We start from the raw sequence: 16092 nt of genomic DNA, 5'->3' as shown, positions 1-16092 counted from the left end.
GATAATATTCGACGTGCAGTGGTTCAAAGTGGTACTTGGAGGAGCTGGTGCAACAGTTCGACGAGGTCCATCTGGATTTCTCGAAATAGATTCCGAAAAAAAATGGATGGATTTGCGCGACACCTTTGTGTTGCCGGCCCATTGTGAACAGGTGCAACTAGGCATTTGCTTGCTAATTGTAATACAACATGGTTTATGTCACAATGGTTTGAAGACGGTTTGTAAGTGTTTGTGAACAGGTAATCTTCTATCCAAATCCCCGACAACCTCGATGGTGGTATGTTATACCTTCAACTCCTCGAGGTGCGAGAGTATACGATCAAAGCGATGTTCCAGGCATAGATGAAGAAAATATGCAAATAGAGGGATCGAAATTACAAGGGGTGGAGGCCCTCTGGTGGCACCCCTTTGAGTGGCACTCCGAGAGAGGGTACCCCCGTCGGTACACCGGATGTTCAGGGGTCTCCTGGATATGCCCAGGAGCGTGGACGGAGATGGGAGAGGGCCCATACAAGGCACACTCCTAGGGATTATGGATACCTAGTGGATGGCAGGTCAGGAGCCATCATCATGAATGATGAGGGGAGGAGGGTGATGGCTCGCATGAGGGAGTTGTGCCAACAAGTTTTTCGGCACAACGTCCTGGATCATTGGAGGAACATACCGGAGGGGAGCAAGGAGTACATAGTAGCATCCTTGCACGAGGAGTTCCTGGTGCTAGCCGCAGTGGATAGATTCTCTATGGGCTGGATGATGGATTGCATGCATGCATACATGTCACATAGACGATCCGACGCACGCAAGGCAATCAAGAGTGGGGCTCCAAAGCCCGAGTGGTTAGATGCAGACGACTGGCACCAACTGAGGGAGGAGGCTACAAATTCGCCAAGACGTTGGAGTCAGCAGCGGGAGGCGGCGAGGGTATAAATCGAGGCCGGATCAGTACATCATCTTGGGAGTGGCGGCCATAGGACATATTTGGAGGACTTTGTAAGATTCTCTTTTGTTTTGCTTATTTGTTTTTTTGAGATATTCTTTGTACTGACAATCATGTTTCTAATAGTTAGCATTTTGTTTTCTTTGCAGCACTCCATTACAAATCGTGATCCGCAAGGCCTTGAGACTCGATATGCGGAGAGGCATGGTCTCAGATCATTGATCAACCGATTGTATAGACGCGGCGGCCCAGTAAGTCACTCATCTTTCTTGTCCGTAGTTACCATGAGATATTTGAATGCATTATTGTATGGTGGATTGATATGTTGTTTCTTTTTCTGCAGAATCCGTTTCATGCTCCTTTACAGCGGGAAGAGCTTTCGGGGGACGACAATTTGTAGCTCGCCCTTGGATCCTTAGAGCTCACATACCTTTAGTTTTTAGTCGCCCGATCTATGTAGACATTTTCTATGTATTACTGATATTGTTTTATGATTGTACCAATCGCATTTTATGTGATATCATGTATTTATTTCATCCATCAGTTTTATGATTTTAGTATTCTTTTTGTTTGCAAACGCTTTGTATGCAGCAGTGCAGAAACTATTTTGTATGGCTCTCATATAGCACACAGTGCTATATGTGGCAGGGCAGCAAGCTGCCCTGCCACAAATTTTTTTTTTCTGCCACAATTTTTTTTTTCTATGTTATCGTCGCTATTTGCGTCGCAAATTTACTGCACGCGTCACTATTGTCGTCGCTATCAGCGTCGCAAATTCTCTGTAACCGTCGCTATATGCGTTGCTATACGCGTCGCTATATATAGCGACGCGTATAGCAACGTCGCTATATGCGTTGCTATACGCGTCGCTATATATAGCGACGCGTATAGCAACGCATATAGCGACGGTTATAGCGACGATTCTATGGCGTCATCAATAACGACGCTTTTTGCGACGACGGGGGCAAATTTTGTTATTTGTATTTTCGTCGCTTTAAACGTCGCTATAAGGTCTATATCTTGTAGTGCTAGTAGACTGCAACCAAACTTTGAAAAAGAAGGAATCTGCAAGGTGATAAGCTTCATTTTTTGCTATTCTTTTATAGGTTTTTTTGGGGGCAAAAAAAAAAATCATATTTTTTAGAAGGTTTGTAATTGCATCAATTTTCCGACTTCTATGTTGTAAAGTAGTTAAACAGTGGCACCCAAGAGTCATGGTGGTCCTTGGCACCTACATCCTGGACAAGAAAAATAGAGGATGGATCGATTTGCAGCAATAATAGAGGCTTGCCACCTATTCTTGTTTCCTATATTGTCTTCTATTCACATTCATTGTCTTGCCAGGAGACAAAGGTTTTGACAAAACTGACATTCAAAATGACAAGCATGGCTAGGTGCCAAGATAGTCTTACTCTAGCCACCTACAACATCAAGGCAAAGGGACATTAAGCAAGGGCTATTTTGGAAGTGGGCTCTTGAGAAGAAATTTTTTGCAATTCTTGTGTGCAAGAGCACAAACTGTATTCCTTTAGTGGCAATTGTTTCTTACATGGGGGATGCTTGATGCTAGGAGGCATATTCCATGGTGGATTCCGTGAGGTTTTGTGGTGGATTCCATAATTTTATTACCGGGGCTCATACACAAGGTGGATTCTTTGTGCGAAAAGTCGATGGGGACGCCTATCCTTTCGGGCGTCTTGTTAATTTAATATGTAAGTGGATGATTCCATAGTGGGTGATTCTGCAAAATACATATTTAAATTAATAAACGTTTATGAGTTTAGAGTGCGCACTCGTAATAAATTAAGGTTAGGATTGAGTTCTAACCAATTTATTTATTTTGTAGCTGAAGACTGCTAGGTATTCACTTTTGTCAGTTTAATTGTATTATTTTTCTAACAATTGTGAATGCTTCAATTGATGTGTAGAGCAAGCAACGGTGGCATTGGGAAGCATTGGAGGATAGTGTGTATTCAAATTATTATCAATTTTTGATGGGCGTGCATCTCTTGATATTTATTTATTACTTTTGTATGCGCATGGACGCATGATTTAAATATTTGTATTGGATATTGTATTTGGGTACCGTCTAACTCCTTGGGTGCCCAAAAGCTTTAATTCTTTAGTGGCACAAAAGCAGACACAAAAGCTAAAGCGTACTAATTGTAAATTGGCTATTTTTTGAGCTTGAAGATCAATAATATATAAAATACATGCTTTGTGGAGCGCTCACACAAGGCATGGGGAAAATTGTACCCAATTAGTCTCTTGCTTCATGTTGTGCAAGCTTTCTTCCTTGTTTTTTGTGCAAAAGTAGAGTTCTTTTGTTCTTGTGGACCTTTCGATGCTCATTACGTGCGCATATGATGTCTGATCTGTGCACTAGTGGTATCAGAGCGAAGCTGAGATCGAGAGCTTCCAATCGCTTACCATCTCGCGTAAATGCGGAGCTCCTGGAACGATCGAGCTCTACAATCAGTCTCGTGGCAAACGGTCGATACTATCATGTTCCTGGCAGTCAAGAACCCCCTGCTGTACACTCAGATCGCGAGGGACCGGCCTCTGTAGGCGGAGGACCACGCGGAAAGATCCTACATCAAGTCGTTGGTTTCTTCTTAACAGATAAGTCAATTTCCTCCATAGCTCTTAAATCTTCAAAGTTAAGCTTGGAAGGCTTAAAGAGAAGCTTTATAAAAGCTTCAAAATTCGTTTTTAATCCATCGGTGGCAGCAGTATGTACTGCCCGTCGCCAAAACGGACGAAGACATATTCTTGTCCTCAAAATCACGATTAGTCAAAAAAACTAAAAGCTCTAAGTTACAAAGGTTCTAAAGATCCTAAGCTCCAATCTCCATCAACTACCATAGAGACAGTTCCTATTCGGCAATACACGAATCTGCTTACTACTCTCTCGAAGCCCCTGTTCACACCTGTGAATTGACAGAATCAGATTCTAGCGAACAATCGGCAACACACAGTTTATACACAAAATTATTTTCTTGGAAGACGACTGTGACATCAAATTTTGCAATCGTAAAGGAGAAATACTACAAAAGCCAAACTAATATATATATATATATATATATATATATATAAGCCTTGTAAACCCGCCTTTGAGCTACGCTCATCCCACTAACAAGGTTTCGAGTGTGTGAGGTCTTTTGGAATTTTGCAAGATGACTGATCAAACCATGGAAGATTTTATGACTGAAGGTGATCTACCTGAACTAACAATGGAGCAAAAATTGGATTTGATTATGATGCAACATCAAGAGGAACGAAGAGCACGATAAACTTTGTAAGCTCAATTGGCCAATCTGCAACGATCTACCGCCGACCAAGATGGATCGCAACCTAAAGATCTTATACGACGTACGATCGATGCAACACTTGAAGCCCAATCTATTCGGAAAGAAACAAAGATAAGTAAAAAAAACTTCAAATTCCGTACTTTAAATGAATCACGCGATAGAAATACTGTACTTGCTTTTATCAGTCAATTTGATGATTATTTTCATGAAGAATCATATGCTGAGAAAGACAAAATTAAATGTGTCACTAACCATCTAGTTGACCGAGCCTCCTTATGGTGGACTGTTGTCCGCAAAAGCGTTGATTGTTCCACTACCTGGGATACTTTCCAAAAGAATTTTTGCAAAATTTCCTTCCACCTCAATTCCACGAAAAAGCAATCAAACAATGGGATCTTCTACAACAAAGGGATCGCGAATCTATTTCACAATATACTGAGCGTTTCTGGAATGCTCTATTGCAACTACGAATGCTCGAAGATGTACCTGAAGCAACTCATAAACGCAAGTTTATGTCTAGCTTACTTGGACATTTTTATGCGGAGGTCAATATGTTCAAGCCAACAACCCTTGAAGATGCAATTTCCTTGGCCCATGACACTGAAGACAAAATTCGCAGACGAGATAAGCGACCACAACAATTTCCAACTAGTGGTAACTTTAGTTCCAAACAATTCAATTCAAATTTTCGAAAATTCAATCAGAGTCATTTTCTTCCATCTTCATTGCATAAATCTTGGACACGACCACCTGCCTTGCCATCAAACACAAATCTTAAGCTCATGGACTAATGGACGAAGGTACATGTCCATATTTTTGACTTTGTAGCGGCCAGGGACGAGTAAGCTAAGGATGAGATGTCATTTCTTCGTAGAGAGCCATAGAGGGATATTGTAGTTAACAAGGACTATAGGCCACACACTGTAAGAAGTTGAGCGTAGACCGAATGGGTTCACACCATCCATTGCAAGACCGAGCCGAAGATTCCTTGGCTCTCCGACAAAGCCTGGGAAGGTAGAGTATATGTGGCTCCATGCGCGTGAATCCGCTGATATATGTTGAACTGCATCTGTGGACCTATTCTGCGCATGCCACGTTGTCAAGCTGGCCATGCCGAACGTACGAAACATGTGGTTTATAGGGTGGATAAGCAAAAAGTGTCTGAGAACTTTTTGAGGGATGGTTTGCCCTTGCAATTCTTGTCGATACCTGTGAGCACCACACTTTGGACATGTCTCCATAGTCTTGTATTCTCCTTGAAATAGCATGCAATCGTTGATACATGCATGGATACTATTGTAGTCCATGCCAAGCTTTCGTAAAACATGTCGTGCATCATCACGAGACTCAGGCATGGTATTTGCAGGTGGTAATATATGATATTTCAATAACTTGAAAAAAATCATAAAACACCTTGAAAAAGCACAAATGTTTTTAATAATAGTGCTGAAAAGAAATCAACGAAGTGTACGTACAAGGTACTTGAACAACTTGATCACACTCGCATCGCTCCATCCATATTTTGCTTGTACACTTAGAAGTGTAAGCAGTGTCTTCATGCGAGATACTCGGCACTCATCATATAATGGTATGGATGCTTCCTCTCTAAGTAGATTAGAAGTCTCGACATCCATGGAAATCAAAGCATCGATCATTGCCTCCATCTCAGGCTCCAAGATTAATGGCAGGTCTCGAAGGTTTCATGTCTCCTCTGGTATTGACGGTATAGATTCGGTAGTGCATTCCAAGTGGTGGATTGGCTCATGCACTCCATCCATCCCACGCCCATGAACTCTTCTAATTGGCCGTAAAGGATGCATTCCACCTTGGGATGAGACGTCACCTCCCTGGATATAAAATTTTCCAACCACACCCAATCTTCTTGTATATGGTATTCAATTAGCTTGCGAGTACAATGCATGATTGATATTAACTTTTCTTACCGTTTGCTAAAAATTCGCAATTGCATGATCAATGATCTGAGATTGAAACTCGCCGAAGCTCGTACTTGTTCTATAGACAATCGACGTTTTCGCCTAATTTCCAACTTGCATTGAGACCAAGGACATGGGACACGTTGATTAAGATATGCCTCGCAATCTTGAACAACAAGACCTTCATCGTTTTCCATTTTGTCTACATTACAACAAACAATTTATTTTTGTTATCATTCTTTTTTTCTTTTTTAAATTATTCTTCTCTCCTTCCATCTCTCTCTCTTTTTCTCTTTCTTTATTATGATGCATGTATTTCCTCTCCCTCTCTCTCGTTCCTTCTTCTTTTTTCTCTTCCTCCCCCTCTCTCATTTTCTTTAACCATCACGGCTACGACTACTATAAAGACCACGACTACGACTACGACTACGACCACGACCACGACCATGACCACGACCACGACCACGACCATGACCATGACTACGACGACCAGGACTAGGACCACGACTACGACTATACCTACGACTACGATTACGACTACGACTACGACTATGACTATGACCAGGACTACGATGACCATGTCCACGACCACGACTATGACCACGACCACAACCACGAACACAACCACAACTAAGATTACAACTACGACTACGACCATGACCATGACGACGACTATGACCATGACCACGACCACGACCACGACCATGACCACGACTACAACTACGACTATGACAACCATGACCACGACTACGACTACGACTATGACAACCATGACCATGACTACGACTACGACTATGACTAGGACCAGGACCACAACTACGAGTACGACTACGACTACGACTACTTATATAGAGATGAAGAGAGACACAAGAGTTAGGGAGAGAGTAAAGCTAGAGAAGAAGAGGAGAGAAGGGAGAGAGGTAGAAATAGAAAGAGAGATAGAGAGAGAAGGATTTAGGGAGAGTATAGGAAGAGAGAAAAAGGGAAGATTGAGGGAGAGAGAATGGTTGAGAGAAGAGAGAGGAGAAAGCGACTAGAGCATGACACCCATAGCCAACACAGTGTAGAGAACACAAGCACAAATTGACTAGGACTACGACTACGACCACGACTATGACTATAACTATGACCACGACCACGACCACAACCATGACTACAACTACGACTACGACTACAACTACAACTACAACTAGGAGGACCACGACCACGATCATGAGTATGACCACGACTACGACTATGACCATGACCACGACTGCGACTGCGAGGACCACGACCACGACTATGACCACAACCATGACTATGACAACGACAACGACTACGACCACGACCACGACCACAACTACGACTATGACTACTTATATAGAGATGAAGAGAGAGACAAAAGTTAGGGAGAGAGTAAAGTTAGAGAAGAAGAGGAGAGAAGTGAGAGAGGTAGAAATAGAAAGAGAGATAGAGAGAGAAAAGAGATAGGGGGAGAGAGAAGGATTTAGGGAGAGTATAGGAAGAGAGAAAGAGGGAAGATTGAGGGAGAGAGAATGGTTGAGAGAAGAGAGAAGAGAAAGAGAGAGAGATCCAACTAGAGCATTTGACACCCATACCCAACACACGGTGGAGAACACAAGCACAAATTGACTATGACTACCACTACGAACACGAACACGACCACGACTACGGCTACAACGACCACAACCAAGACCACAACTATGACTAGGAGGACTACTACCACGACCACGACTACGATTATGACTATGACCACGACTACAACCACGACCATGACCACGACCACGACTATGACTACGACGACCACAACCACGACTATGACTATGACCACTACTACGACTATGACTACGACTACAACTACGACCATGACCATGACCACAACCATGACTAAGACTACGACTACGACTACTTATATAGAGATAAAGAGAGAGACAAGAGTTAGGGAGAGAGTAAAGTTAGAAAAGAAGAGGAGAGAAGTGAGAGAGGTAGAAATAGAAAGAGAGATAGAAAGAGAAAAGAGATAGGGGGAGAGAGAAGGATTCAGAGAGAGTATAGGAAGAGGGAAGATTGAGGAAGAGAGAATGGTTGAGAGAAGAGAGAGAGATCCGACTAGAGCATTTGACACCCATAGCCAACACATCGTGGAAAACACAAGCACAGATTGATTATGACTACGACTATGACTACAACTACAACCATGACCACGACCATGACCACGACCACGACTACAAATTCCCCTTTACCATTTACAACTCACCCACCTTCTCTCCACACTATTGCACACTACAATCTCTATGAGGGCATAAGATTGGGATCTCCATAGATACCAAAGCATGATCTGTAGCTTGATGGTTGCATATATACTACTACTACTCATGGAAGAAACCTTAAAATAGTTATTATGCTCAAATATATGCTTGTTAGAGCAGAAATTTGTTGACTATTATAAGGATGAAAGAGGGCTAATGATTAAAGAGTATCCTTTCTTACAAGTGATTTTATATTATATTTTTAAATTAAAATTGATAGTTGAAGATGAGTTTCCTAAGAGATCTTGTGGTGATGCTGTTTTAGTTTTTGTGAAGCATTAGAATGATGCTACTTTAGTTTTTTGTATTTGTCTTTTTAAGAAGAGATTGATTTTTATAGAATATTCAAAGTTATTTTTAGATTTACGTTATGAAAAATGAATGGTTTTCTAACTGATAGGCTGATTGCCTTCGTTGTATACTTCTACAAAAGTTCTTGTGCCCTCATAGGTGGATATTTGGTTACACACAGCTAAACCTCCCCCAAGGTTAGTGGCTAGATTCCTTCACCAAGGGGATAGTTTGAATGTGGTAGAGGCTAGGACAAGCCCCATGTATAAGAGGTCTCTTTGTAGGAAGAACATTATGCTAGGAGGTGCAAGCGTACTAGGATCCTCTAGCCTATATCCCTTAGGTTTGTTGAGGATCGGCCTAACCCCTATGAGCCTAGGATGAGCTTATTGTAAGTTCTTATTTCCTTTTCTCTCTTTCTCTCCCTCTCTCATTTCCTCTCTCTCCCTCACCCTCACCCTCTCTTTCTCTCTTTCCCTATTAGGTTCAATGATTTTGCTCTATTTTTCTCTCTTTTCTCCCTCTCTCATTTTTTTCTCTCTCCTCTCCCTCTCTCATTTCCTTTTCTCTCTTTCTCTCCCTCTCTCATTTCTTCTCTCTCCCTCACCCTCACCCTCTTTTTCTCTCTCCTCTCTTCCTCTCCCTCTCATTTTCTTTTCTCTCTTCCTCTCCCTCTCTCATTTCCTCTCCCTCCCTCACCCTCTTCCTCTTTCTCGCTTTCCCTATTAGGTTTAATGATTTTTCTCTCTTTTTCTCTCTCCTCTCCTTCTCTCATTTTTTCTCTCTCCTCTCCCTCTCTCATTTCCTTTTTCTCTCTTCCTCTTCCTCTCTCATTTCTTCTCTCTCCCTCACCCCCTCTCTCTCTTTCTCTCTTCCCCTATTATGTTTAATGTTTTTTCTCTCTTTTTCTCTCTCCTCTCCCTCTCTCATTTTTTTCTCTCTCCCCTCCCTCTCTCATTTCCTCTCCCTCACCCTCTCTTTCTCTCTCCCTCCCTCTCCCTCTCCCTCCCTCTTCTTTTCCCATTTCCTCCCTCTCATTTCCTCTCCCTCCCTCTCCCATTTCCTCCCTCTCTCATTTTCTCTCCCTCCCTCTCCCTCTCCCTTTATTTCTCTCTCATTTCCTCTCCCTCTCTCAATACACATGAATTATACCAAAAACAAGTAAAAGAGAGAAAGAAAACTCCCTCTCCCTTTCTTTCTCTCTCATTTTCTCTCCCTCTCTCAATACACACGAATTATACCAAAAACAAGTAAAAGAGAGAAAGAAAACTCCCTCTCCCTCTCTCATCTTCTCTCCCTCCCCCTCTCCCTCTCCCTCTCTTTCTCTCTCCATACACATGAAATATACCTCATTTCCTCTCGCTCTCTTTCTCTCTCATTTCCTCTCCCTCTCTCAATACACACGAATTTATATACAAAAAACAAGTAAAAGAGAGAGAGAAAACTCCCTCTCCCTCTCTCATTTTCTCTCCCTCTCCCTCTCCCTCTCCCTCTCTCATTTCCTCTCCCTCCATCTCCCTCTCCCTCTCCTTCTCTCTCATTTCCTCTCCCTCTCTCAATACACATATTTTATACCAAAAACAAGGAAAAGAGAGAGAGAAAACTTTCTCTCCCTCTTTCATTTTCTCTCCCTCCCTCTCTCCCTCTCCCTCCCTCTCTCTCTCTCTCCCTTCCTCTCCCATTTTCTCCCTCTCCCTCTCCCTCTCTCATTTGCTTTCCCTCCCTCTCTTTCTCTCTCATTTCCTCTCTCTCTCTCTCAATATATACAAATTATACAAAAAACAAGTAAAAGAGAGAGAGAAAACACAAAAGCAAAGCAAGAATGGACAATGCACTCACTGTAAAGACTCGAAGAAGGGCTTGGCAGCTCCTCTTCGCCCTCTTTGCAATCGGAGCTCCTCTTCGCCCTCCGTACACCTCCTCCTCTTCTTCGTGAACGGCGCCGGTGGCAGCGGTGGCAGCGGTGAGAAGCTTTCTTTCTCTCTTTCTCTCCCTCTCTGCAAGATGGTTGCTCTCCCTCTCACTCTCTGTTTCGTGAATGCGCAAAAAATGACATGCTCGAGTTTTGGCCCGCGTTTTTTTGCTCCAGGTACCGTCGCTATTTGTGTCACTATTAGCGTCGCATTTGCGATGCTAATAGCGATGCCGCTATTTATCATCGCTAATGCCCATCGCTATAGGCTCATATCCTTGTAGTGAAGGTGAGATAAATATAGGGTTAGGGAAGATAGAAAGCAATAATAATAGAAGTTATGATACATTACTTGGGCAAAGAAGGAAACACTTACATACTTTTTTATGTGACAAAAACATACAGAAAGGTTACTTTCCTATAGCACTTGTTAATTTTATGGCCTAGAAAAATTAATTTTGCCTCTAATAGGTGTGATAAATTAGCCATAGGAAAAGGAAAAAACATAGTTAAATAGTCCATAAAGCTACATTATATAATGGGACTCAAATAGTTCAACAATCCTATCAAGTTGAGAGAAAAGGAGAGACCAATTATGCTAAGTGAAGAAGTGGCTAGCTCACAAGTGCCAAGTTGGCCAATATGGTGTAGTAATTAGCCTTGGTAATCATCTAACTGTAGTTACATTCTTTATGGATATAGAGATTCTCCAACAAAGGATGCCTATCTCCATATTAGAACATATACACTACAAGATACATGTCTCGTACCAACGTTCAAGGCGATAAAAATGTTCATAAAAATTTTTGCCCCTGTCCTTTAAAAAAAAACATTGGTATTAGCGATGCCATAGACAAGTCGCTATTATCGTCGCTATATGCGTCGCTATTTGTGTCACTATCAGCATCGCATATGCGACACTAATAGCGACGCAGTTAGCGAAGTATATAGCGATGATTTGCAACACTAACTGCAATACTAATAGCGACATGTGTAGTAAATTTGTGACGCTAATAGTAATGGTTACATAGGAAAAAAAATTTGTGGCAAGACAGCAAGCTACCATGGCACAAATAGCACTATGTACTTTATTTGGGCCATACAAAAGAGTTATAGTTATGTGTACAATGCTCGTCTCCATAAAGGAAAAGTGTACTTGAATCTGTAAAACTGATACATAAAATAAATACAAGATCACGTAATGAATGCAACGGTACAATCATGGCAAGCTACAAATGATGATAATAAGATAGTATATAGAAAATGCCTACATAAATCACATGATAAAAAAAGAGGAGGATATGTGGTCCACAGATCAAAGGGTGAGCTATAGATCCTCGCCATCTGAAAGCTCATCCCACTACAAAGGAGCATCAAACAGACTCTGCAAAAAAAAAAACTACATATCAGTCCACCATATAATAATGCATTTTAAAATTAGTAATTACAAACAAGAAAGATGAGTGACTTATTGGGCCACCGTGTCCATACAATCGGTCGATCAATGCATGAGACTGTATCTCTCTGCATATCAAGTCTCTAGGCCAATGAAATCACGTTTTGCAATGGAGTGTTATAAAGAAAACAAAATACAACTGTTAAAAACACAATTGTTAGTACAAGGGATAATGCAAAAAAATAAGTAAGTAAAACAAAAGAAAAACTTACAAAGTCCTCTAGATAAGTCCTATGGACAGCACTCCCAAGATGATGGACCACTCATGCCTCCAATCGTGCCCTCGCCGCCTCATGTGTTTCTCTCTCCAATGTCCTGGAGAATTTGTAGCCTCCTCTCTAAGTCCATGCTAGTCATAGCACTCGGACTTTGAAGCCCCACTCCTAAGTGTCTTGCATACGTCTGATCATTCGTGTGTGTATGCACGCATGCACTCCATCATCCATCCTATGCAAAACCTATCTGCTGCTGTGGGTATCGAAAACTCCTCATCCAAGGATGCTACTATGTAGTCCTTGCTCCACTCTAGTATGTTCTTCCAATGATCAAAGACATACTGAAAAAATTATTGGCACAACTCTCTCATACAAGCCATTACTCTCCTCCCTTGATCATTCATGATGATGGCTTCGGTCCTATAATCTACAACATATCCATATCCCTCTAGGATAAGCCTAAGATTTGTCCTCTCCCACCTACGTTGGGGGGAGTCACTCATGAATATATGTATATATAATGTGAGTTCAAAATAAGGGGTTTTTAAAACATCAATTTTATATTTTTTTTACATATAAAAGGGTGTTATATAAAGGGGTTACTTACAAATTGAATAGAAATGGGTTGTGCTTTATTCAAGAAAAATTCACAGATTAGGATATTTATAAATACGCCATGAACTCACGTTATATAGAGAATATATATATAGTGAACCCCCCCGAGTACCTACAATTACGCTCTTGGGCATATCTATGAGACCCTGTACATGATCTGGTTTACCTACAAGGATAGTATCTCTCAAAGTAGCACCCATAGTGGTGTCATTTGCGGATGACTAAGAAAAAGTTGGAGTGACTAGAGTAGACGTCCCACCAGTGTGATAAATCCCATAGGTAATGTAGCAGGACGAGACAGAGACACTACGTCGGTACCTCCACAACAACCACCTGAGCCATGCTCTCTCGAACTTGCAAGGGAGTGAGGAGTAGCACCTGTATTCCAAGGCTCATGCCTATAGTATGTAAAGTCTATTATGCTATGCATGGGGACGAGGGAGTAGCTACCCTATGTCGAAGTGTTTTCCATCTCGTGGTAGTACACAAAACCACTACTACTACTAGTACTCGCCTTCTCGAACACACTAAAGGTACACCTTTCACTATATATATATATATATATATATATATATATATATATATATATATATTCTACTACTTCTAGAAAAAAAAAACAAGAAAAGAATAAATTAAAGAACTACTACTACTACTACCACTACCACTACCACTACTATAATAAGAACAACAAAAAATAAGAAAATAAGAAATTAAAGAACTATCACTACCACTACCACTACCACTAGTACTACTACTACTACTACCACTACAAACAAGAAAAGAAAAAATTAAAGAATTACTACTACTACTACTGCTACTACCACTACAAGCAAGAAAAGAAGATATTAAAGAATTACTACTACTATAACAAACAAGAAAATAAGATATTAAAGAACAAGATCTTACTCTCTCTTTGTTTTTTATCCATTCATTCTCCTCTCTCCTTCCTCTCTCTCTCTCTCTCTCTTTCTTTATTATGTTTCATGTTTATTCCCTCTCTGTCTCATTCCTTCTTTCTTTTTCTCTCTTCCTCTCCCTCTCTCATTTCCTCTCTTTCTCTCTCAATACACATCATTTTTAACAAAAACAAGCAAAACAAAAAGAGAAATAACAAAAACAAACCAAGAGGGAGCAATGCATTCACGGCAAAGGTCCGAGGATGGATTCGGTAGCTCCTCTTCACGATGGCGGCTTCTCTTCTCCCTTCATGCAATTCCTCATCTTCTTCGCAAATGGCGGCAGCGCCAATGAGAAACTCTCCTTCTCCCTCTCAAATGCAAGATGCAGTTCAATCTCTCTTTTCCTCCCTCTTTCGCTCTTTTGTGCAAAATGCCGCGCTTTGCATTTTTTCATCTGACTACCATCACTATTTACATCGCATTTGCGACGCTAATAACAACGCGGCTAATTTGCGTCGGAAATGATGGTCACTATTATCCTATATCCTTGTAGTGATAGATTACCATAGTAGTCTACGTGGGTCTTTGTCCATCCAACCAAACATGCAAGTGTAGTAGCTACTAGGATCATGAGTTGCATAGTGGTATTTGCTAATATAAGGGGCCCAATGAATGCCATGCCACAATGTGTACTATTAAAACATGCAAAAGGAGCTACCATTCTTGGTCTTTTATCTAGGAAATCTAACCAACGACATAGAAGCCACATACCGATGGCAAATACACTTCCATTATTGTATGGGTGTTAAGCTTTTAGTTCTTGCATTCAAGTTAGGAAGTGAAAGCCCACTAACAAGAGAAAATTCTTACAAGTTAAATAGTAATTACAATCTTTACTTGCCAAAGGATATGTTGTAGTGAGGAGGTCTCGCTTGTGTATGTGTTTGCTTCTACATTCTCATATACACTACACACAAGGGCAAGTAAGATATGTCTTAAAGGATCTCATTAGCATATGATAATGTGGTGCTACTTTTCTTGTTCACTCATAAATATGATATTATAAAGAAAATTTCACAGTTATCATCATTCTAATGCATCATCTTCAACGAAAAAGATGTCTAATTAGTCTACAATGCAAAGATCTCTATAAAACAAGTTTATTAGGCTTTTTTCACTTTCCCATATGCACACATGGTTGATGTTCACAAAAGTTAACTACCTCCTTATTTGTTTTCAAATAACCTTGTTTGTGTAGTGTAATAGAGTTGCATTACAATCAATAAGTACTTTACTATTTTAGAAGATGCCTGCTTGCAAGTGTTAAAACCTAGCTATAGAAATCTTTTGAACTTCTTTTAAATATCCTTGATAACTATTTTGTTAGTACGCATGCATGAGTACATATCCCTATATGCATAGATATTTGGAAAGGTTATATCTTTAACATCCATACATATGCATGTCTACACACACATATAAATATGTACGCATGTGTAACTTACACATATATTGCCCATTCCCTCGAGGCGGTTAGTCTAGAATATATGTGTGTATCACATGGGTTCAAAAAAAAGTGCTTTTAAAAATACTATTTTTATACATTTTTAATATATAGAAGGGTGTCAAATAAAAGAGTTACTTATACATTTAATAAATAAGCGTTGTGTTCTATTTCCGAGGGTGCACTTATCAAAAATCATCTATATAACGTGTGTTGAAAGGGTACTAATAAGTACCCTTTCTCTACATGCTGTAAGGCTATAAAATGACCCCTTTACTAAATTTAGGGGCTTTTTCAAGCAATAATTGAAAAACCCCCTTTGTAAAAATAAACCTAAAAATGTTACTAAGTAAAATACAAATTCCTTTGAATTCACATGGTACCTTACATGTTCTATTAAGTGAACTCTCTCGGTTTCATTCAAGAAAAATTCATCGATAAGGTTATCTATAAACAAGCCTTGAACGCATGTGATACAAAGGATATATATGTAGTGAATCCCTCAAGCCCATCCTCCACTTGCACATATCTATGCACACGTGTACACACACACAGATAGAGTTGTTAAGAAAATTCCTAAATCAAATCAAATATATATAATATAACATGATAGATAAATTTTTAAGAGATCTTTATGTATATCTTACTATTAACTTGTGAAATAAAAAGTTAACACTGAGCAAAATAAGAACTTGATATGTGTAATTTG

This window comes from Lygodium microphyllum, unplaced genomic scaffold, assembly GCF_053477565.2.
Source record: "Lygodium microphyllum isolate KBCC unplaced genomic scaffold, Lygodium_microphyllum_v1.1.10 scaffold_31, whole genome shotgun sequence".
NCBI classification, from domain to species: Eukaryota; Viridiplantae; Streptophyta; class Polypodiopsida; order Schizaeales; family Lygodiaceae; genus Lygodium; species Lygodium microphyllum.
Note: the sequence above shows the minus strand (reverse complement) of the source record.